This window comes from Quercus lobata, chromosome 2 (genome assembly GCF_001633185.2).
Source record: "Quercus lobata isolate SW786 chromosome 2, ValleyOak3.0 Primary Assembly, whole genome shotgun sequence".
Classification (NCBI taxonomy): domain Eukaryota; kingdom Viridiplantae; phylum Streptophyta; class Magnoliopsida; order Fagales; family Fagaceae; genus Quercus; species Quercus lobata.
In genome coordinates this window covers 80963931-80989237 of record NC_044905.1, presented here as the reverse complement: position 1 = coordinate 80989237, position 25307 = coordinate 80963931, and the positions used below count along the sequence as shown (strand labels likewise).

At 37.6% G+C, this 25307-nt stretch overlaps 1 pseudogene; it reads left to right on the top strand.

Moving 5' to 3' along the window:
- LOC115972111 overlaps positions 1-24035 on the top strand; it is a 94730-nt pseudogene extending 70695 nt beyond the window's left edge.
- Positions 24036-25307: the final 1272 nt, after the last annotated feature.

The window sequence follows — 25307 nt, the reverse complement described above, 5'->3', positions numbered from 1 at the left end:
CGGAGTCATATTCGGAAAACTGTTAAGGTTTATGGTAAGCTAAAGGGGAATAGAATTTGATCCTAACAAAATTAGGGCAATTGTAGAGATGAAACCTCCAAGAACTAAAAAGGAGATCCAAGGATTTTTGGGGAGGATACAGTACATCAGTAGATTCGTAGCCCAACTCACTATGACATGTGAACCAGTCTTCCGACTACTCAAGAAAGAAGTCCCTACAGTGTGGAATGAACAATGCCAAGAAGCCTTTGAGAAGATTAAAAGTTATTTGATGAAATCACCAATACTTGTCTCGCCAGTTCTTGAAAAGCCATTGTTGTTGTATCTCACCACTACAGATACAACAATGGGGGTTTTACTTGCTCAATACCTAGAGGAGACTAGAAAGGAGAATGCAAATTACTATATCAGCAAAAAGATGTTTCCTTATGAAAAGAAGTATTCACCATTAGAAAAGACGTGTATAGCACTTGTATGGGCAACCTGTAAATTCAGACATTACATGCTTGCTTACAAGGTCCAGTTGATTGCAAGAATGGATCCTTTGAAGTACCTAATGGAAAAACCTATGCAAGATGGAAAGGCTACTAAATGGGTTTTGCTTCTGTCAGAATTTGATATTAAGAATGTGACTCAAAAATCTATGAAAGGGAGAGCAATTGCTGATCACCTAGCTCATTGTTCATCAGAAGAAGCTGAAGAGATCCAAGGAGACTTTCCGAATGAAAACATCATGGGAATTGAAGTAGAATCATGGAAGATGTATTTTGATAGAGCAACAAATCAAAATGGAAGTGGAATTGGGGTTCTCTTAATTTCTCCAAAAGGGACACACATTCCATTTTCTAGCAGACTCAACTTTCCTACCGCCAACAATGCCACAAAATATGAAGCTTGCATCATGGGTCTACAAGCAACCCTAGGCCTTGGAGTAGAAGAGTTGGAGGTGTATGGAGACTCAATATTAATAATCTTTCAGGTATAGAATAAGCGGAAGATCAAAGAAGAAAGACTTATGCCTTATCACCAATGCCTTCAGAAGTGGGCATTAAAATTCAGCAAGATCCAATATCAGTATGTGCCGAGGATGCAGAATCAAATCGCAGATGCTTTAGCAACCATGGCATCTACAATGGATGAGCCAAAAGAAGATGAAGTTAGACCGATAGTGTTGGAACAAAAAGAAGAACCAGCCTACTGCATGACAATAAAAGAAGATGAGGAAAAGAATGGGGAAGGTGAATGGTATTCAAACATCCTACAATACCTCAAAGATGGGACATACTCGGAGTCTGCAGACAAGAAAGATTAGTTAACCATCCGAAGGTTGTCCACTAATTACATCAGTTGTGGAGAAAAGATTTACAGAAGATCATATGATAGAATTCATCTCCTTTGTGTAACTGCTAAGGAAGCACAACAAATAATGGAAGAGGTTCATGAGTCAAGTTATGGGCCACATATGAATGCACACATGTTGTCAAGGAAGATAATGAGACAGGGCTACTACTGGACCACTATGGAAGCCGACTGTGTGGCTCATGTTCGAAAATGTCATCAATGCCAAGTCCATGGAGATCTGAAACATATGCCACCCATGCCACTATATACTATGACATCACCTTGGCCATTCTCTACATGGGGAATAGACATTATTGGGAAGATTCACCTAACAACATCCAATGGCCATGAATTCATACTTGTAGCCATTGACTACTTTATTAAATGGGTAGAAGCTGTTTCATACAAAGCCCTGAATTCAAAGAAAGTTGCTTAACTCATTCAGACCAATATCATCTGCAGATATGGGGTACCGCATGAAATTATCTCAAACAATGGGTTACACTTTAAAAGAGAAACAGAGAAGCAACTACGACAGTTCAATATTCGACACCACAAGTCTTCACCTTACAACCCTTAAACCAATGGAGCAGTTGAGGCTGCTAATAAAAACACAGGGTGAATCTTGAAGAAGAGTACAAAGAACTACAAGGATTGGCACCTACAGTTTCCCTATGCACTATTGGGGTATAGAACATCAATTCGATTTTCCATAGGAGCCACTCCTTATTCATTGGTGTATGGGATGGAAGCAGTCCTTCCTATTGAGATGGGTGTCCGTTCACTAAGGACAGTACTGGAGAGTGAAATCTCTGAAGAAGATTGGTTACAAAGTAGATATGATCAGTTGTGCATGCTAAATGAGAAAAGACTCAAGGCCTTGTATCATATTCAAGGTTATCAGAGGAGGCTTAGGAAAGATTTTGACAAGAAGGTGAGAACCAGAGATTTGAAATTGGGGGACTTAGTGTTGAAGGAAATCTAAGCCCCGATTCAAGATGCAAACGGGAAATTCAAGCAAAATTGGGCAGGCTCATACATTATCAAGCAGATTTACTCTAGGGGAGTGGTAAGATTAATGGACTTATATGCAAACCCTTTCACTGAGTCCACCAAAATGGATCAATTGAAGAAATACCATGTCTGAGGTGGTTGTAAATTATGTTATTTCCCTTCCTAGGTTTGAAAAAAAAAAAAAAAAAAAAAAAAAAAAAAAAAAAAAAAAAAAAAACTGATAGGTTGAAAACCCGGAAGGGCAATCTATGCAAAAAAAGAGTTTTAAGAGGCTATCCACCTTTTCAGGATGAAGACATAATAAGTACGGTCCACCAAACGATCGTTAATACAATCTCCTATCTCTACCCAGCCAGAACCAAGCTTAAATTCTCTATATTTTTTCTGCCTCTTTCACCTCGCTTGGTAGTACGCCATCAGATAAAAACTCTATAATTGAGTCCATCCAACTCAAACCAGTCATTGAGACCACTGAGACATTTAGCTGTTGCTTTATACTCGGCTTCTCTAGTACCTCCATTGAGATCATTCAAGGTACACAATTATCCATGGATAAAGCCAAGGTGGCCAACGAGTCAGCGTGACTGTTCTTTCCCTTTGAGATCTGTGATACCATTGCCCTCTGGAAACCGGCTAGTAACGTACCCATAATCTTCAAATACTCGGTCATTCGAGGATCCTTGGCCTCAAAATTCCTTCCACCTGATTTACCACCAAATAAGAATCTGAAAAAAAACTCAACCACCTGTATAGCCAGCTCTTTAACTGTCCTAAACCCTGCTATAAGTGCCTCATACTCGACTTCATTGTTGGAAGCCTTGAAGCTTAGCCTTAATGAATGCTCTAACCTTATACCCTCAAGTGACACCAACACAATGCCCACTTCAGCCCCTTGGGTATTAGATGCCCCATCCACGTACACTTGCCATGGCCTTAACAAAACTGAGCTAAACCGAGCCACATTGCTCATGTTCAGGGTAAACTTGGCCACAAAATCTGCCAACAACTATCCTTTAATAGCATTCTACGGCTTGTATCTCACATCAAACGACCCAAGCCTCATTCCCCATTTAGCTATTCATCTCTTGAAATATGATCTCCTTAACAATGACTGCCAGGGGTGTTCGGTCAACACATAGATCGTGTAGGCCTGGAAATAGTGAGGCAACTTCCTCGTAGTGTGGACTAGGGATAGAACCAGCTTTTCCAATGGCAGGTACCATGTTTCAGCATCCACTAGGGTCTTACTAACATAATATATTAGCCACTGTGCCCCATCTCAAATTTTTTACAATACGGTGCTCATCGCATGATCGGAGACTGCTAGGTACATATATAGGTCTTCCCTAGGCTTTGGACAGGTCAAAATGGGTGGGCTCATCAGATAACACTTCAAATCCTAGAATGCCTCCTCACACTCCTCAGTCCACTAAAACCCTTTCAAATTCTTTAGCAATTGAAAGAATGGCTTGCAACTATCCGCCAATCTTGACACAAAACGATTTGACGCAGCGATCATCCCCATAATTCTTTGCACATCTTTTGGGTTGCTCGATGGTACTAGCTATTGTATGGCTTGTATTTGATTTGGATTTACTTCAATTCCCCAGCTAGAGACCATGTACCCCAAGAATTTTCTAGCACCTACACTCAATGCGCATTTGTTGGTGTTAAGGCGAAACTTGTGTCACTTAAAGATCTCTATTGGTTTTTTAGACCCCTTAAAACACAATTGGATTAACCTAGGTAATTAGCCAAGTTGTTACTAAGTCCAAATTCCAAATCTAGGTTATCACAATTAAACAATCATATCATGTAAAGCAGTGGAAAAATAAATAACACAACGATATGATAACGCAGGAAAACCAAACCGATAAAAAACCTGGGGAGGATTTAACCTAGTTATCCTCAAGGTAAAAAGCAAATTCACTAGAAAGAATCGAAGTTCATACAATAAGACTTACAAGCCCCCACGCTCGACTTCTTATTGGTACCCACCAGTAAAACATACTGACACGACCATGTGCAAGCTCCGAATCCACGGACTCCTTCTTTCTTTGGCCTTTGCAAAACACAAACACCCCCGTTCGTGACTTTGAGATCCCACTCAAAGGTTTAGCAACACAAACACTCCTGTTTGTGACTCCAAGACCACCCTTGAAGGTTTAGATCATCAGCACCTTTGATGACCAGAGAAGGCAGTAACTTCTACAATACTGGATCTTGAGATTCTTCAAGGAATAGCACTGGTAGAAGACATAAGAGAGCTTTTTAGGAACAAAACCCTAAATACAAAAGAGGCACACTCTTTTCTCTCTGAAAAGCCACATAAAAATGTGCTTAGGGTTTCCTTTATATACTAGGAGAAGTAGATTAGAAACCCTAATCCTAAATGGGCTTGAACTGCTGTTTGGGCTTAATTAAAATTCTGCAGATACGACTTTCGATCGATCGAGCCTGTCTTTCGATCGATCGAACCAGACAGATTATGAAATCTTCTTCCTGCAGCTTGTATGTTCTTGAATCTTGACTTGAATCACATTGAGCATTGTCTAATAAAACCTATAGACTCTAAGATCTATATCTAGACAAGTTTGTGTTCACGATTTGTCAATTGTTCTAAACATTTAGAACCTAACAAACTCCCCCTTTGGCAATTCATGACAAAACTTTCATACAAAATGAAATACTCAAATACAAGAACAACTCAATACAATAAAATGCCCAATTACATCACAAATCCCAATCTAAGACTCCTAACCTAGAAGTTGCCAATAAGAGGTAGAAGGTCTTGATCAGAATGTACTTGTCTTTCCTAAAACACTCAACAAACACATCACCGCATGTGTGGAAAGAAAGACATATAAACAATAATATGAAACAGAATATAAAAAACAAAAGTAAATTCTAACTCTCCCCCTAAGTTAGATACATCAAAAAGTTTTTATATTCTCCCACTTTGAAAAACAATTTTATCTCTCCCTAAACAAAACAAACAGGTCATCCATGTCTCCCCCTTTTTGTCACGTATTGACAAAGACTACCTAATCAGAAGGTAGATAAAAAACATACGCAACAGAGTAAGAGAAAATAGAGACAACTCCCCCTATGAAGAGCAACAACTCCCCCTAAGAACCACAAAGGTTAAAAAAAATTTCTCCCCCTATAAAAATAGGAAAAACAAAACAAGTTTTGGGAAAAACAGTTTTGAGGAAAAATAAAGGGGTTGGGGATAAAGAAAAAGTCACAAACCAAGTTTTAAAAAAAATAAGTTGAGGATACACATGAAGAAAAAATATTCTCTCTTTCAATAAAATGCAAACATGGCACTATGTGACCCATAAACAGTTGCATGAGTAGAGAAAATATTTGCACATTGATTATCCATCATATCTCTTAAGAAAAAAATTTCTACAGCTCACACATAAAAAAGGCATATACTAGAAAGTTCATAGCTCAAAAATTAATCAATCAATTTTTTGATCAAGTTGAGTACCCAGTGTAGCAAAGTGTATGCATGTTATGTGTGAAAACAATGAGAGATATGACTGCAAAACTGTAAGATGGTTACAGAAAACAATGCAATGCATGTGAATCCAAAACATAAATGATGCATGGAAAAAAAATTTTGGTCAAAAACATAGAAACTGAAAATTTTTTAGTTGCGATCGATCGAGAATCGATCGAACATCAATCGAGTTAGGCAGACTCAAACCAAAAATTTTAATCGCAATTTTGATTGATTGAAAAACAGGTTCGATCGATCAAAAGTCTGGAAAAATCAGATTTTTGAAAAACAGAGCATTTTAATGCAGAAACTCCTCAAAGCACATTGTTTTATAAAAAAATGCATGAGTATGAGACGAAAAGTTTTTCAAAAACACTTGAATTCAACCTAGATCTTCCAAAATCAAGATTTTCAATCAATTTGTCCTCAAAGCGCAAACATTAAACAAATTTTACATTAAAATCAAGGAATTTTTAATCTTGGATGACCACAACAAAATCACACACAAAATAATGTACCAAGTTTAGCAAAGAGTAACTTGTGTAGTGTGTGCAACTAGCAAAAGCTTGAAAAACATGTGAGGTGATATGTAAATAGAAATCAATCACAATTTTTACAAAATTCATCACATAGAATTTGAAAGAGACTATTATCTAAAGAGTTACATCATATAACTCCCACATCTCCTAGATCATAAGCTTGCAATCATGTAAGTTTCTTGAATTATGCCTCACAATATACACACCAATTTTATTTGAGCAGAAACTTATTAAAATAGCCGAGATAATGTACACACCAATTTTATTTTATTGATTTTACATTAAGTCCAATAATGTACACACCAATTTTAACATTTAAACCGAGGCTATACCTTATGTTCTTTTTGTGCATGTGCTACACTTTCTCGAGCACAAAATCTTACGAAATGCACTAAGGTGTTCATGATTGGCTAGTGAACAGTGGTGAGATGGTTATTTATGCATTTTTTAAAAGGTTCAAGTCCGACAGTCAAAGACATGTGACTTCAAGATCAAGACAAAGTGATCAAAACCATAAACATCTTTCCCACACGACATGCACTACAAAGCTCAAACTAGTAAAGTGCAATAAAAGAAACTCATCCAAGCTAAACAAGTTACATAAACATGTTATGTAAAGATAATATGGCCAATCATTGATTATAAATCCAAGATGTGAAATACAAAACACAAAAATCTTTTTGGTTTAAAAAAAATTTATGACCAAAAACAAAAAACACGCATTATGCTAAATGAACAATGCAAATGCAATGCATGACAGTGCTTAACTAAGCTATAGATGGTACATAAACAAGAAATATCAATTTCTTAATTAACCCTTAAGTACATGTACAAACTAGTACATACTCACATAAAATTAGAAATAGCTTAGCACTTATATAACACATATTATCCAAGTTTCTCCACAATGTCAAGCATGTTCTAAATCAAGAGAGATATCATAATTCATGTAATCCTCAAGAAAAATAAAACAAGACTCAAAATAAAATATTTTTGTCTTTTTGAAAAATTTTTAATGTTTTTGGATTTTTTTTTATTAAAAAAAATTCTAAAAGAAACAAAACAACCAAAAAAACAAAAACAAGGCATGTCCATAAACAATTGAAAGAATTAAATTAGGGACAAGTCAGCAACACTCACCTTGGAGAATCTTTTCTCACCCATATAGCACGAGTCTTCGGCTTTGTAGTTGAAAATCCATGAGAAGCAGAGTGTATTTGAGGAATTACACCAATCTTCTGAGAAAGACTAAAATCCTACAAATTCCTTTCACAAGCCAACAAGCTCAAATTTTTCAAAAAAAATATGAAACAATTTATATGGACTTATGACAGGAGAAATATCATCACAAATCCTAAACTGAAACATAGAATGCTTAAATTTCAGTTTATGACAATTAGGACGAATGTGATCGGAGACACCACAAAAGTGACAAACAGGAACAAATTTAGGAATATCAGTATTCCTAATAACAAGTCTAGTCTCAGATTTTGGTTTTTGCCTTAACAAAGAACAATTTGGTCAAATATGACCAACAACACCACATAGGTGACAAGTAGGCACAAAAACAGATTTATTATGCTCTCTAACAGTAGGTTTAGACATAGGTTTAGAAACATCAGCGTCAACATCGGAACTTTTACCTTTGTCTAACCTAGCAAAATAAGCCTTTTCTTTATTATTCCTCTTGAAAGGAGGGATATAAACTTTCTCAGTTTTAGGCTTAAGAGAAACAAAAACACTTCTGTTATTAACAGCAGGCTTGGTACTAGTCAAATTTTCAATTTTGGTCCTAGATTCAACTAACTCTTGTTCCAAGCTTTTCATCTTCTCATCTTGAGAGGAAATTTGATTTCTCAAAAATTCATTCTTTTTATTAGATTCATCTAATCTAACAACCAATTCCTCTTTTTCAAGATTAGCCAATTTTAACTCTTCCTTGAATTTCTTAGCAATTTTCATAGATTTCAATAATTCCTTACGAAGAGTTTCACAGGCATCAATAAAATCAACAGAAGCATGAGCAAAAACATGATCAAAAAGACACTTCAAATTATCCATGACAACAGGGGTCAAGGATCAGCTCTTAAATCAAAAGATCTAAAACAAAAGAGCAACCCGCTCTGATACCACTTGTTGGTTTTTTAGAACCCTTAAAACACAATTGGATTAACCTAGGTAATTAGCCAAGTTGTTACTTAGTCCAAATTCCAAATCTAGGTTATCACAATCAAACAATCATATCATGCAAAACAATGGAAAAATAAATAACACAACGATATGATAACCCAGGAAAACCAAATCGGTAAAAAACTTGGGGAGGATTTAACCTAGCTATCCTCAAGGTAAAAAGTAAATTCACTAGAAAGAATCAAAGTTCATACAATAAGACTTACAAGCCCCCACGCTCGACTTCTTATTGGTACCCACCAGTAGAACTTATTGACACGACCACGTGCAAGCTCCGAATCCACGGACTCCTTCTTTCTTTGGCCTTTGCAAAACACAAACACCCCCGTTCGTGACTTTGAGATCCCACTCAAAGGTTTAGCAACACAAACATTCCTGTTTGTGACTCCAAGACCACCCTTGAAGGTTTAGATCATCAGCACCTTTGATGACCAGAGAAGGCAACAACTTCTACAATACCGGATCTTGAGATTCTTCAAGGAATAGCACCGATAGAAGACATAAGAGAGCTTTTTAGGAACAAAACCCTAAATACAAAAGAGGCACACTCTTTTCTCTCTGAAAAGTCACATAAAAACGTGCTTAGGGTTTCCTTTATATACTGGGAGAAGTAGATTAGAAACCCTAACCCTAAATGGGCTTGAACTGCTGTTTGGACTTAATTAAAATTCTGCAGATACGACTTTCGATCGATCGAGCCTGTCTTTCGATCGATCGAACTAGACAGGTTATGAAATCTTCTTCCTGCAGCTTGTATGTTCTTGAATCTTGACTTGAATCACATTAAGCATTGTCTAATAAAACCTATAGACTCTAAGATCTATATCTAGACAAGTTTGTGTTCACGATTTGCCAATTGTTCTAAACATTTACAGCCTAACAATCTCGAACGTCTCGGTCAAGTCTACCACATGCTTTTCTTCCTTCTTGCTCTTTACTACCATATTGTCGATAAAAACCTCCACCATGTTCTCAATCTTATCCTGAAACATCCTTGTCACCATTCGTTGATAGGTGGCCCCTGCGTTCTTTAGCCCAAATGGCATTACTGTGTAATGATAGTTTCCTTCGAGGGTTATAAATGATGTTTTCTCTTGGTCCTCGTGGTCTAGGGCGAACTGATGATACGCTTGAAATGTGTCTAGGAAACTCACCCTCGGGTGCCCACATGTGGCATTAACTAGCTGGTTGATCTTCGGGACCAAGAAAATATCTTTGGGGCATGCCCGATTCAAATCTGTAAAATCCATACACACTTTCCATCTCCCATTTTTCTTCTTAACTAGGATGTTAGGCCAAACTCACGTGAATGGTTGGAGTCGTGTTATTGCCTCTCAAAATGGAGGTTCGACTAGTTATATTTCCCCCTTTAGATTAAATGATTTACAATGGAGTCACCACTTATTTAATTATTGGAATAAATAAGAAAACCAAAATTGAAAAATTCCTCATTTTATTAATTTGTAATTGAATTTACATTGATCATAGGAAAATTACATGGTTTTGGTCCTAGATACAATCTAAGATAAAGTACATGACTTTGTTTCCTAGTTATAATCTAAAAATCGAAAATTACATGAATAAGCATTTGATCTACTAACCCTTGATCCAAGCTCGGAAGCTATGTTACAAGGTGGGAAGGTGTTAGGCACCCACCTTGCTTGGTGAAACTGGTCTTCTAGACTATGGTGGCCAACATTCAAATCACATCATCCAATATGTTATCAATCAATTTGTATTTTGAATTTAATGTGTGTGCATGTGATAAACCCTAATTCAATTTATTAAGCATGGCATTTGGATTGAAAAATAAACTCTAGTGAATGTGTGTGGATGGTGATATCCTAGATTCAAGAATTTAAAAGAATTATTAAACAAACATCTTTTTCATGTTTTTTATGTGGATTTAAAATCGAAGCTAGTGTTATGCATGAACATATGATGAACAATCAAGAATTTAAAAGAATTATTAAACAAACATCTTTTTCATGTTTTTTATGTGGATTTAAAATCGAAGCTAGTGTTATGCATGAATATATGATGAACAATCAAGAACATATGAAGAACACATAAGAACATTTAAGAATATTTAAACATATTCAAGAGAATTTAAATAGTTACTATCATGCTTTAATCCTAAATTCTCATCATGGCAACACAAAAAACAAGTTAGGGAAATGGATTATACCTTCATGCAAGATTCATATAGTGGAGGAGGAGACTTTTGGTAGAGGTCCTAAGGGTGGAGGAAAAGAAGAGTTAGGAAAGGAAGAGTGAGTCTCACTCAATACCTTGAGTTTCAAGAAGACCAAAATATGACAAGACTACTCAACTTCACTAAAACTCAAGAGAGGGGAAGAAAGGGGGTTTTTGTGTCAGAATGAAGGAGAGGGAGGGTTTATATAGTAGTGGTGGAAAAAATATGAATGAAAGGCCATTTAATTAGGGTTGACAAAGAATCACGAATCTAGACCTCATTTTAGCCTTGGGAAAAATCTGGAGCATTAAATGGAGAAATTGGTGAAAGTGAGGAGTAAGCCAAAATTTGGTTTTCCTGTAGCTGCTGTAACAGCTTGTAGAGCCAATTTCGAAAAATCATATCTGACTCAATTTTGATCGGAATTGTCTCGTTCTTGTGCTCAAATTGAAGCCCTGGATGTCTAGTGGGAAAATTAACCTCATTCACAGATTCAAAATATTCTGAGAGATATCGATAAAATGGTGAGCAGAGGTTATTTGTTAGAAAATAGTTTCAGCACAATTAACATTAATAGGTCTCAAATTAGCTCCCAATTAACATTAAATGACTCCAATCACTCCCATTTTAGACTTAATTGGTTCCAAATTTACTCTAATTAAAAGATAATTGCACAAATTACTCATTGAATAATTAATGTTTAACTATCTAGTTAATTAGGTGTGTGCAACCCTATCATAAAATGTAGTCCTAACTAATCAAATTATGACACATCATCGATCTCAAATTGATTATACTTATAACCAATTGAAATCAATTATTCATAATCACATATAGTCGGACTCAATTTGTGATGGTGCATCTCAACCATTAAAACTTGATTTGATAATAACTTTCAATCTGGTGGTCTGATTAGGGTTTATGACCAGTCGATTTGATCGTTACAATATCAAGATCATTTTGGTGAAATGAGATTAATGATCTAATTACTAGAATCAAAGATGCATATTTCCAAGGCAAAATTGCCCTTTTACCCTCTAGGTGAAGTTCAATGCAGGTTGCAAAATGGGGTGTCAACACGTGTTCTTAATCTTATCCTGAAACATCCTTGTCACCATCCGTTGATAGGTGGCCCCTGCATTCTTTAGCCCAAAAGGTGTCACTGTGTAGTGATAGTTTTCCTCGAGGGTTATAAATGATGTTTTCTCTTGGTCCTCGTGGTCTAGGGCGAACTAATGATACCCCTGAAATGCGTCTAGGAAACTCACCTTCGGGTGCCCATATGTGGCATTAACTAGCTGGTTGATCTTCGGGACCAGGAAAAGATCTTTGGGGCATGCTCGATTCAAATCTGTAAAATCCATACACACTCTCCATCTCCCATTTTTCTTCTTAACTACAACAATATTTGATAACCATTCAAGGAATAACACCTCTTTAATAGCCCCAGCTTGTTTAAGCTTTTCTACCTCTTCCTTCTCAGCCTCCACATGCTACTTAGCAGATCTTTTCGGCTTCTGCTTTTTGGGTAGGAAAAGTGGATCCACGTTTAACTTATGAACATGAAGTTAGGATTAACACCGGGTACCTCGTATGGACTCCACGTGAATGCATCCAAATTCTGCACCAAGGCCAAAAACATGGCAACTCGATCCCCCAATGGTAGACTCTTTCTAATCTAAAAATACCTATCTTCGTATGGAAGGATCCAAATTTGTATCACCTTTTCCACACTATCAGTCCCGATGTCCATTGCAGGCTCTAGTAATTGCTATAACGGTTCGGGCTCCACCTAATCCTTTAGTTTAATCTTATGATTGATCACTGCGACCATACATTGTCAGGCAGCTTGCTGATCCCCCCTAACCACAACAACCCCATCCTCGGTCGAAAACTTAACTTTCATATGGAGCGTAGAAGGCACTGCCCCCATGGCATGTATCCACGGCCTACTTAAGATGGCCGTATAGGGAGAGAAAGCATTGACCACTATGAAGTTTACCATTACTTCCTTCCCTTCGGTCATAACAGGGAACAAAATTTGCCCATCGGGCACCACTATCTTTCCATCAAACCCTACCAAAGGCGTGACATATTTGGTGAGGTTTTCTTGCTTCAAACCCAAGCCCTTGTAAAGGTTGGGGTACATTATCTCAGCCTACTCCCCTAATCTATCAACACCTTTTTTACCAAAAAAACCCTTAATCCTCGAGGTCATGACTAACGCGTCGTCATGCGGCTGGGAAGTCCCCTCCAAATCATCATCCCCAAAAGCAATTGGCTCTGTATTTAGCCTCAACCTCTTTTCTAGCTGATCACTGGCCTTCATCCCCGACTGCGGGGTAATACTGAGAACCCCCTTACGTCGGCTTGCCTTAGTGTTGACTAAGGCCTCATGGATAACTTCACTAATTCCCAAAGGTGGAGGGAGTGTATTCCCTCGAGTTCCCGACATTTTCCCTGCAGCGTTACCTCCCTACCCAACCATGAATTCCTTCAAATGCCCTGCCTTCACAAGTTGCTCTAAATGATCTTTAAACACCCTACACTATTTGGTGGTGTGCCCCTTCTCTCAGTGATAGGTGTAGTACAGGCTTTAGTTTCTCTTGGATAGGTCCCCACCCATTTTACCAGGCCACCGAAAGTACAGCTCATTCTTTATCCGCTTGATAATTTTATGATTTGGTTCCTTAAACACCATATTCACCTTTCCAGTTCGAACCTCAAGCTCTACTGCCTTGGACTCCTTCCTTGGCCTTTGCTAGAAGCCTCTGGAACGCGGGTCCCTGTTAAACTGTTGCCTATCATCCTCCAGCCTTTTATGCTCTACAATCCTCCTCATAAGTTGATGCATGTTCTTGGAGGGTCGCATCTTAGGGATTCCTTTAATTCTGACTCCTAAGGGAACCCCAGCCTAAATGTACTCGCTTCAACCTGCTCATTTCCTCCGCCTATCTCGTTGTACAACTTCCAATACCGATTGGTGTAAGATCGAAGTGTCTCCCCACTGCCCATCCTCATAGATAGCAACACATCGATAGGCCGAAGGACCCGAGTATAAGTGATGAACGGGGCCCCAAACACTTGGATCAGTTCTCCAAAGTTGTGTATGGATCATTTCCTTAAACTGTTGAACCATATCATCGTTGTGGGCCCAAGGCTAGACAAGAATACTTTACACATTAAACCATCATTCCGAGAGTACAGGGACATCATCTGAATATAATGGCTCACGTGTTTAATTGGGTTAGTTTTGCGGTTGTAGCAGGTAAAAGGTGGGGGCGATTGAAATGCCTCCACATCTCAGTGTGCTCTATCTCATTGGAGAATGGTGATCAGACGGCTCTTCGAAGTGCTTGGCTTATGGCGTCCAAGGCTGCACTTAGGTGCCCGTGTCTGTTCCTATCATAATGTCACCCCATAGTTTCGTTGGACCTTTCTCTCGAATGCCGTGAATCACTCCAATGAGATAACCCAGCCATGCTACCTACTTCATAGTCGAGATCACTAGATGACCCCTCGCGATCCTTCCTACAACATCGGCTCCTAATCTCAACTTCCAACTTCCTGACTTGCTTCTGCAGATTTTCTATCTCGCGGTCTCGCTCACTATGATGTGAATGCTCAAGTACATTAGATACCGATTTTTTCCCCTACAAAGATACCTCATCCAAATCAAGTCTCGTCTCATGCCCATCTTGCATGTGATCCTGCTCTCTTTTTCGTTCCCTCTCCAGCCTCCTTTGGCTCTAAGATGAGGCCCTGAAAGATTACCTCCAGGGCCTACTGATCCCTCTCCTGCATGTGGCTCCTCCATCCTAGGCAGTAGTATACTGGCTTTGGATCTTCAGCTGAGTAGGCATTTCCCACAGACGGTGCTAATTGTGCAGGCCTGTTGCCCAATGTGATTGGTTAGCCCTGAGGTCAAGTCCTCAATTTACTTGTATAAAGTGGGTAATGAGATTCCTACAATGGGAAGACCTCTTGTGGCCAATATGGAGGCCTAAATAAAAGAGTTTTTGGTCCAACCCGTATCTTCCTACCCCTTTTTGTGTATCCCTCAAGGAGTCCCAAGCTTGATGGAGAGTTACTCCTCTTTTGTTGGTCCTCACAAGTTTCTCTCATGTGTATCTCTCGCCCTAAATTTTTTCCAACCCCTTTTCTCCCTCCTTTGGCCCTTATTTATAGACTTCCCTTAGTGGTGTTGTCATGATGATGGGGAGGCTTTTTAGATAGGTGGGACCCCTTCTGAGATATATTCCTAACTAGAAGGGGCCCACTTCTCAAGACAGATGTGACTGTCTTGAAACTTGCACCCACTGCCAATTAGTTCTCAACACGCCATTTCCCCCAAGGCACTTCTGTTGCCGAATAGTGATGTCCTCGATATGTAGCAGATTTCTGGACCGATGTGTCCTACTACCTGTTATTGGGTTTAGGGTTCTCGGTATATTGAAATTGATGGGTTGGGCCTCTATATCACGCTCGTACAATGGGTTGGGCCTTTATGTCATGCCTGTATAATGGACCGGGCCCCTATATCATACCCATACATAAATTATTACCTAATTCTCTTAAAAGAACACCACCATCATTACTTTTATTTTTATATTTTTTTTATGTATTAATAATAACATTTATACAGATTTCGAGCAAAATCTTGCCAATTTGTGTACACGAGCAATTCTCATGATTTAGCCTAAGTGCCCAAACCCAAGCCTCTGGTGTTGGTCTAGAAGCTCAGGCAATAGGGAGCTTGTTTCTTTACGTATGAGTACTTTGCTACCACAATCCCACTATTAAAGAAAAAGAATATATAAACAAAAACATCAAAAAGTGACTGCAAGACGTCGCATCGAAAAGAACAAAGCTAACAAAACACTCCCTCTATCTCTAGTCTCCATCACGTGAGTCACGTCTCATAATTTAAAATCAAGAACCAACAATTTTATTTTGTCTTGTTTTTGTTTTTTTATTTTATTTTTATTTTTTTTATAAGTAAGAACTAGCAAAATATATATATATATATATATATTAAACAATTAGAAACTAAAAAGATTGAACATTGTTTATAAACCAAAAACAAAAAAATCATTTATATTTTTACTGAATGAAATATCAATTACATAACGCGTATGATTGTCTACACTCTACACATATTCATATTTAACCCATGACTAACGGATTAATCTTCTTCAAGCCAGCACTCTACACATATTCACATTTAACCCATGACTAAATGGATTAATCAACTTCAAGCCAACATTATTCAATTGATGATTATCATTCAACTCCAAGCCGTGAAGAACACACTGCATCCCTGTCAACAAATGGCCATTATGTCTGACTCCACCATTGTTCTTTTCTTTGAAGTATACGTCCAAGAACTTCCTGAAAGTTTGTAAAGTCAACAAGGTATCCGAACCAGCCTGGTGACCAAGGATGTCAATACCGTACCAGAGGCTGTACCGGTTTGGCCACCGGTACGATATATTTTGGATACCGGTCAATACCAGTGTACCGTTTCGGGTTTACAACTATTTTTTATATTTATAAATATAAATATATATATATATATATGTATGTATGTGTCTGTGTATATATATATATTATAATAAATACAAAAGTTTACCATAAAACATTTCCTTAATTCAGAACTAATTATTTATGGTTTTAGACTTTAGTATCAATTAAAAGGGAAAAAAAATAAAAAAAAATAAAATAGAAAGCTTAAAAGTTACCATTGCATACTAAGAAAACAAATAATACTAATAAATTAATACAAATAAGTTACCATTATGTCCAAATAAAAATTCAAAAATTACAAAACTTAAAAAAATAAAAATAAAAAACTTTTTTCTGTACCGGCCGGTACGCCCGGTACCGGCCGGTATTGCCCGAAATTGGCCGGTACGGCCGGCATTTTTTCCGGTACGAAACAGGGGGGTCGAGTGTACCGGATTGTTGGCCGGTACGGTATATTTCGGCCGGTACGGTACGGAATTGATAACCTTACTGGTGACTCTTCCCAGCCATGCGTTCCACTCCCAATCTGTTACTCAAAAGTCTTTGCTACAATCCTTAGTGACTCGTATAGCTCCAACTCCGATTTGGAAGAAAGTTGTGATGGAGAAGGAAACTACTCCGCCTTTATGACCATTGCACCCGTAGACTCTTCGGAAGATTTGAGCACTCTAGTGGAAGAGCTCAGTGAGCATACCGAAGTGGAGTCTATGGGGGTTGGAGAGGAATCCGATGATGAAGATGAAGAATACATCTATGAAGGAGCAAAGGGATTGCAAGAATCCTACAATTCCCTTCTTGAGAAGATTGGATTACAAAAGCATACTTTTGAGGTATGTAGAATAGGATTAGAAAAATGAAGAAAGCAAAACAGGATTACAAGAGCATACTTGTGAGTTATAAAGAAACAAAATGTGAAGTTTAAACGATGAATGAAGAGCTAATGAATGCCTATTCTATGATCAAATTTCTTGAGTTTGAGGTTATTCAAGCTAATGCTAAAGTGGAGTGTGTTGCTTCAAAGAAGCTTGATGAGGTGCTTGCCTATCAAAAGCCCTCTTCCGATAGAAGCAATTTGGGATACACCGGAGAAAGTAGCTTAAGCGCTAATGTGTCAAAGGAGATGAAGTTTGTTAAAGTCAAGGAACCAATGGTACCAACTTGTTGAGAATGTGAAGGTAGAGAAGAAGCCAAATGTGATTGCTCAAAAGGTTTTGACAAAGCCTCAAAATCCATTTAAGGCCAAACCTAAGGCAAAAGGGAAGTCTTTTCCGAAGTCACAAAGAGGTCCTCAAACTCAACATTTTTGCCATCATTGTAGAGTCAGAGGACATACTAGGCCAAATTGCCACAAGCTTCAAGCCTTAAAGAATGCAGGTCCTTAAAGGCAAAGAAAGCAAGGAAAGGGGAATTGGAACCCCAAGCAATCTAAAGGGCGAAAAGTAGATCTTAGTATTGGTGATGTGATGAAGATGATAGACGCCATCACTTCTTGTTTGGAAAATTTCACCCTAAGGTTTGAGAATCGCAACTTAAGTACCCAATCCTCTAAAGATATCACCCCAAATGCACATGTCGTGTGGGTGAAGAAGGGTACTCGTGCATATGCATTAGAACATGTCTATACATCAATTCTTTCGATAAGTTGTGACATTGTTGGTTGTTTGCTTATATTTTTCATTCTAGCATGTTTTTACTATTTTTGTTGTTTAAGAAGCTTTGAATGTTTGTTTGTTTTGTTTTTGATCAATCTTTACTTGCTTTATGTCAAAAATCCAAAAACACATAAAAAGTAGAAAATCCAAAAAGTTTGATCAGCATTATTATGTATTGTCACACGCATGTTTAGCCTTGTACCTCCGTACTAATGGCTTTGTACATTTATGAGCTTAGCTTGTTCTTTTTGCACTTGTATCATTGTGGGAAAAATCTTGACATCTATGTGACTGTTGTAGATAGATCTTCAAACTTGTCATGAATGATTAGTCAATAGTTTTGTTGATCTTGAGACATGCACTTGTGCCTATATATCTTCCCACTTTTTTATTTATTTATTTTTATTTTTGCTTAAAGAGCTCAACCAATGTCAAATCTCGAAAAGAGATAATAAGCTGCAAAGCCGTCACACATACTAGTATTTGACTAGAAAAGGCTTACTCTCAAAAGCCACTTGAAATTGTATGATGCCCAAAAGCCAAAGGCTTACTCTCAAAATTGAAATATCAAAAATTTCAGGCCTCGATCTCAAAAAGAGATGTATTGTTCTTAAATGATCAAATGTTATGAAATGTAAGAAGCCAAATGAAAAGCTTCAAAGTTGTTTAATCAAGTTTTGTAGGAGGTCATATATGCTCATTTCTATAATTGAGATTGGTCACTCTACTTAGTGCTAATTGTGTATGTCTTGGTTGAATTGATCATTGAAACTTCATATTAGACTAAGGACTATCTCACATTTGATACCCAAACACATCACATATGTTTATGTTCAATGAATGCCTTATTCATTTGTGTGATTGTACTTGATTAAATGTGTTGTACATACTCAATCAGATGTTGATCAAACACAAAAAATATTTTTGAGTATTTTAGTTGTTTTTGGAAAGTGTTTTTGTTTTGAAAAATTTCAGAAAATCCAAAAATTTTCAACTTTGCTTTTTGGCGACTCACTCATGAGTCATGCCAGTCGTAAGGCCCCAGTCACTAGTTTACTTAGAAGGTTTCATGATTCCCTGGCGAGTAAGACCTCCAGTCGTGAAAAACACTTAGAAAAATTTTCAAAATTTTTGGGTTTTGGTCATTTCCGTGACTACTTCACGAGTGGAAGTCTAGTCGTGAGTTTACTCAAAGAGGTTCGAGACTCACTAGCAAATGGATGCCCCAGTCGCGAAAAAGACTTAGACAAAATTTTCAAAATTTTGTACAAGGGTTTTTGGCGACTCGTTTTGGCGACTTTCTCACAGTCATATGAGTCGTGAAAATCACGTGTTTTGCACAAATAAGGTTAAATCTCAGATATTTTTCAAAAACTTTTCAATTTTCCCTCGCATCACATGCATAACCCTTTGTCTTCTCCGCCTCTCCCTCTCCCAAAACCGCCATTCTTATTCTCAAAACCTCCATTTTCTTCTTCAATCCTTCATCAATCTTCAAGAAAAGGTATGGGTTTTCTCTTATTTTCACTCTATTTCAAGTTTCTAGCCCTAGCTTTCTTGGATTTTGTGTTTATGTTGAGATATTGAAATATGATTGTTGAATATGGGTTTTTGATGAGTTTGATATATGGGTTTTGTTGGTTTAATGCTTGTTATACATGTTAGTTCTTCATATTTGTGCATTGTACTATGATTTGTGTTGTGTTGTGCATACCATGTTCATGATAAAATGTCTCTTAGATGTTTTTGTGTGTTTCTTTGGGCTCCGTTGAGTACAAAGATTGTGGGGATAATCACATTTTCTTTATTTTGGAACATCAAATGATTATGTGTTTTCACACTTTGCCCTAGTTTGCACACTTTTGCATATGATGCACACACACACCCTTTGACATGTTGAGTGAATAATACCAATGATTCTATCATGTTTTGATTATTTATATCCCCACATGTTATTTGTTTTTGGATTACTCTTTGAATTCCAGTTTTTAGGGTTTTAATTCAAAGTTTACGTTTTGGTTCTAACTTGTTACTGATAAAGTTTATTACTAAATTTTGTGCTCTGTTTTGTGGTATTTGCTACTCTGTTTTGCAGATGGCTCCACGAAAAACCACTGCTCAGCGTGGTGACATGAGGAAACGCATGGACAAAAGCCAGTTTCGCTCCACTTAACATTTTGAGTGATACAACCATCACTTTGAGAAGGCTCCAATCATTCAGGAGTGATTTGTGGATCTTGTTGACCTCAAAGAATTCTTCATCCCTAGCTGTTTTGAAGGATGAGGTTGGGAAAAGCTCCTCGGTGATCTCACCAGGGTTTGTGAACCACTGATTAGGGAATTCTATGCCAATGCCACACTCAAAGAAGATTACATAGACTGTAGGGTTAGAGGACATGAATTCACTCTTGATGTGGGAGACATTGATGGTGTCCTTGGACATGGAGAAGTAGATTATGAAGACTTCATTATTTACAAGGATAGAATGGTCTCTATAGAAATGGTACAATTCCGTATTGGTGGCACTAGCGAAGGAAAATGCCTCAACACAACCACCTTCCCTCCGGATTTGAGATGCCTTGCCTACATCATATTGTTCAACTTGTATCCGGTAAGGAAGTTGACCACCATCAACAATGCTAAAGCCATCTTCCTCATGGAGCTTCGTGAGAGAACTTACATCGACATTGGTGCTCATGCTTATTCCATCATTACTGAAGCTACAAGGACAACCTCAAGGGCAAAGCTTGTTCTTCCAAGTTTGATTATGAGGATCCTTCATGAGAAAGGTGTGGAGACTCCACAGGACATAAGCGTAATGAGTGTGCCTCCTTCCATCAACTCTCAAATGATCCTGAGCAGAGTTCATCTTCCGGGTGATAATGAAGCGGATGAACCTGAACAAGCACCTCCTGCAGACATAGAAACTAAAGCGAAAGTACAATCATCTTCTTCGAAAAGAGGTGGTGGTTGAGGAAGGAGCAGAGCTTCATCGTCTTCATCAGTGCCTACAGACGCTTTTCAGATTATTCTTGAGAGGATCGATGGCCTAAAAGATGTCCAAACTAAGCACTCCAACAGGCTTACAACCATCCAAGACCAAATCAACTTGCTCACAGCCAAGTTTGATAGCTTCACGAACCAGCCATAACCCTTTGGCCATTCCGGTCAAAAAGGGGGAGTAGTATGGAATAGCTCTTGAGGGGGAGCCTATCTAGAGGAGGAGAACCTTTTATAAGTTTTTACAGCTATTATGGTTTTTCATAGCTTCTATGGTTTATCATAGCACTTATTCTAGTACTCTATGGTTTAATACTTTGGTTTTTTAGTACTCTATGACTTTAATACTTTGGTTTTAAAAATACTTGGATAATGTGTGTTATGGATGTGTGAATGATTTAGCTATTTAAACTATATTTAGTTTGTACCTTTGCTTTTGTAGCTATTTAGTACTTTTAGATTATGTTTTGCATTCTCTCTAGTACTCTTGTGCCTTGTTTGATCTTGTATCCTTGATTTAGTTACCTTAGAGTTCTTGCATCGGCTCAGTGTTGGACATGCAAATGATACTTGGCATTGAGCTTATTAGCTTACATGTCCGGATGTTCATTCACCGTGTGATTGTTCTTGTTTGGTCAAGCTATGCTTTATTTTCATATCCATACTTGCTTGATCGCATTGTGCTTGCTCTATATGCATTTTAAGATTTCTGCTTACAATGAACTTCTTGTGATATTGTTTTCAGGAAAACTTGTCTGTATGGTTCAAGAGCTTCACAGAATCTAGAGTTAGGTGTGAGTGAGTGAGTTTTGGCAACTATTCCCAACTCACATTTTAAGTCTAAAGTCTATTTTAGGGTTTTGTCATGGAATAGCCAAAGGGGGAGATTGTAAGATTGAATTTATTCAACCATGTGTGGCTCTATTCCATGCCAAATTTGCTTATAATTCTGAAATTAGATACCCTGTATTTAGGTGGGAATCATGTAAAGGTTGTGTGTGAGAGAGTGTGAAGAATTCAAGTGTGTATGAAATCAAGAGCATTCTCACGACTGATGACTCGCCAAAGTGTCACACGTGTGAAGCATGCAGGAAGTTGAAGGGTCATGATAGCTAAAGCACTATAGGACAAAAAGGACAGTCTGGCCAATCAGTTACTTCGCGACTAGAAATCGCGACTTGTCCCAGTCGCGAGTGAGTCACTAGAACCCCCTGTTTTGCAGAAAAATAACTTTTTACATTCTTCACATACCCTACTATAAATACCCTTATACCCACAAAATGCAGAGAGCTTCTAGAGTGAATTTTGAGAGAGAAACCCCAAAAAACAACAGGATTGGTTCATCCACAATTTTATACATTTGACTCTTTAAATTTCTTTACTCTCACCCTCTCCATTAACATACCCTTGAGAGGAGCTTTAGCCAAATCCTTACCTCGCCACATTCATATCAATGAGAAGGTTATTTGGTGCTTGGGAAGCAATTCAGAGAGGATCAATTCATTTTGTTGATGCAATGGGTTTATTGCGGGATCCGGTAAGCTAGAGAAGACAAGGTTAGGCTTAACCCTGTTGGAGCAAGAAGCTTAGAAGGCTTAGGTGCATCAAGTAGATTAGGCTTGGAGGGTTTATTGTTATTCATGTATTCCAACTAATTTTCTAGTGGATCATTTTACTGCTTGGAGGGCGACGGAGAGGTTTTTTGCCGAGTTCTTCAGTTTTCTCTTCAATAACACGTGCTGGTGTTATCTTGTGTTTGTATCTCTCTAACTCTCACTCTTTGCTTTTAATTACTACTGTGTTGTGATTAAATTATGGCTTAGAGTAGTTTGATTGTTTGGGTATAGCTTATATTTATCATTCTGCACATATATTGTTTGAATATAAGCTAGTGTTGGTATTTTTGAATTGAGGGTCTAAACATTCACTAGTGTTTTACACACAAAGTGAACTTTCAGAAAAACGAAGCAAAACAATAATTCTAACAACCTATCATGCTTACAATACAAACTCAGAGTAAACTTGAACTACACAAACATCTTATGATCACATAAACATATAAACAAACACAAAACAAAGGAAAGTGAAGAGCCAAAGTTAGAACCTTTACCTTAACACTAGAACTCTCTTAGAGCTTGATTTTGACCATTTCCCCCAATCAATCTAATCAACAATAAACCAAAAGGTTCGTAAAATTTAAGAACCCAAAGATCAAGACTTGATAGGGTCTCAATCAGATAAAACATAACTTGAGGATATTTTGTGAAAACTCCCTTTTATTCACTATTTTCTAGTGAATCTTGCATATATTCGCTTATTTTTCTGTGTGTCTTGCAAAAGTACATTTTATGGCTTTATATAGTGGTAAAATAAGGGTGTGGGGCGGCTCCCAGACGATGTGAGATTCACTCCACACAGATTCAAATGCAAAAAGTTTTCCTTTCATAAAATTCTAGAACCCTAGCTGTGTGCGCATACTCAGGGTATGCGTGTGCATAGCCTAAGCATGTGTACGCATGGCTTGAGTGTGCGTGCGCATACACGTGTATGCACACACACACAGTTAAGGTTTTTCGGCAGCCTTTCTTTTCCAAAAATAGTTTTATTCTCCCAAAAATAAGTTATATTTATCATAAATAATTCCTTGTGTCAATTTTCATGAGATTAGGCCTCAAAGTAATACCATCATTGGGGAACGGGAACTCGAGTCGTAAGGAGAACAAAATTAGGTGTCTACAGTGTGAGCCGAATGTTCAAACGTATAACATTGTGATCCATCATTTTTGTGATGCTAGAGAGATAGAAAAGGGTTTGTAGGTGTTTGAAAAGATTGGTAGTGGGGTTTGCTTGCCGAATTTGGATACATATAATATATTTGTAAGTGTGATGTTTGTGAGGAAGAAATCAAATTATTTGTTGGTGGCTAGGAAGTTGTTGATTGAGATGGTTGAGAGAGGATTTTTGCCTTGGAAGTTCACTTTCAATCGGGTTTTGAATGAGCTTTCGCTAAAGAGATTTTGAGATTGCAAAGTAGATACGACCGTCTTCCACATCAATTCAAGCTGTGAAACCTAGTGGCATTTAAATTGGCTGATGAATGGTGACATTGCACTCACATCCTCTTGTCAAATATTGAAAACATTTCCAACCATGAAGGGCTCAGATTGTTGTAGAAGCTGACTCATGATTAATAGTGGCTTTATAGGATGCTTATCTCATTTGCTCTTCAAAGAAAACTAAAATTGCATTATGAATTTTAGTCATCACCTAAAATTGACATACAATGCCTACTAGTGCAAGTAGTCCACAAAGAAGAATTTACGTTATTGAGGCTGTGGCAGTGGAGGGTTATAAATGGGAACAAAGTACTTGAGCATCTAAAATCCCTCTTTCAGCCTTTCAATGGAAACAAAGTACAATTGTATGTGGCAACAATTGAGATAGGGTAACAGGTGATGATGGCCACTGATTTCATAAGTTTGAAAGTTGATTTGCTTCATCCTTCCTAGTTTCTTCTACTATCTCATGTTTTTGGAATTGGCATTTGGGGACATGTTTAAACTCCAAGAAGCCTAAAACCCTTCCACAGGTGATGACTGTTCTTGTTGTTTAGAGGGCCTAATATTGCATCAACATTGCAGGGGATTACTAAAGTCTAAAGGGCTAGTTGCAGAGGAAGTTGTATCCACTATGATTAGTAATAGGAAACCACCTGATTTTGCAATGCGCATTAAGGATGATAGATCGGACGAATGTCATATCATCCATTTTTCTTGTAATTAGCAATATATAAATTCTCTCTACATACTATAGGTTACACATGCTATCCTTAGTCACCATTTGGTTCTCCTAAAAACATTATTTAGATGTAGGATGCGATTAGCATTGGCTTAAAAAGCCAACCTTTTTTTTTTTTTTACTATTCAACTTATTTTTACTACTATTTATGGGTCCTATTGCATTTTTTTGGTACTATTCATGAGTTATACTATACTATTTCAGTTACTTTTTAGTTTTATTTATAGTACTTTTCGTAAAAAAAATTCAATTAGGCTAAATAAGCTGTTCCCAAACAAACTCGTAGAGAATGTGGAGGAGGCTTGTTATAGCTACTTTTGATATCTCAAAGATGTACATTTATGAAATCAAAGCCCAATGATTCTCTTTAGTCGACTAACAAGAGCAGCATAGATGAGAATCTATAAAACATCTTGCAAATTGTTCCTATTTAGTTACTGTTCACTGAGCAATTTTGTAGTACATGACAAGAATGCTTTTGTTTAGTAAGTATCCATTTGGGAACAGCTTACTTAGCTGAAATTGATAACCTTTTTACTGAA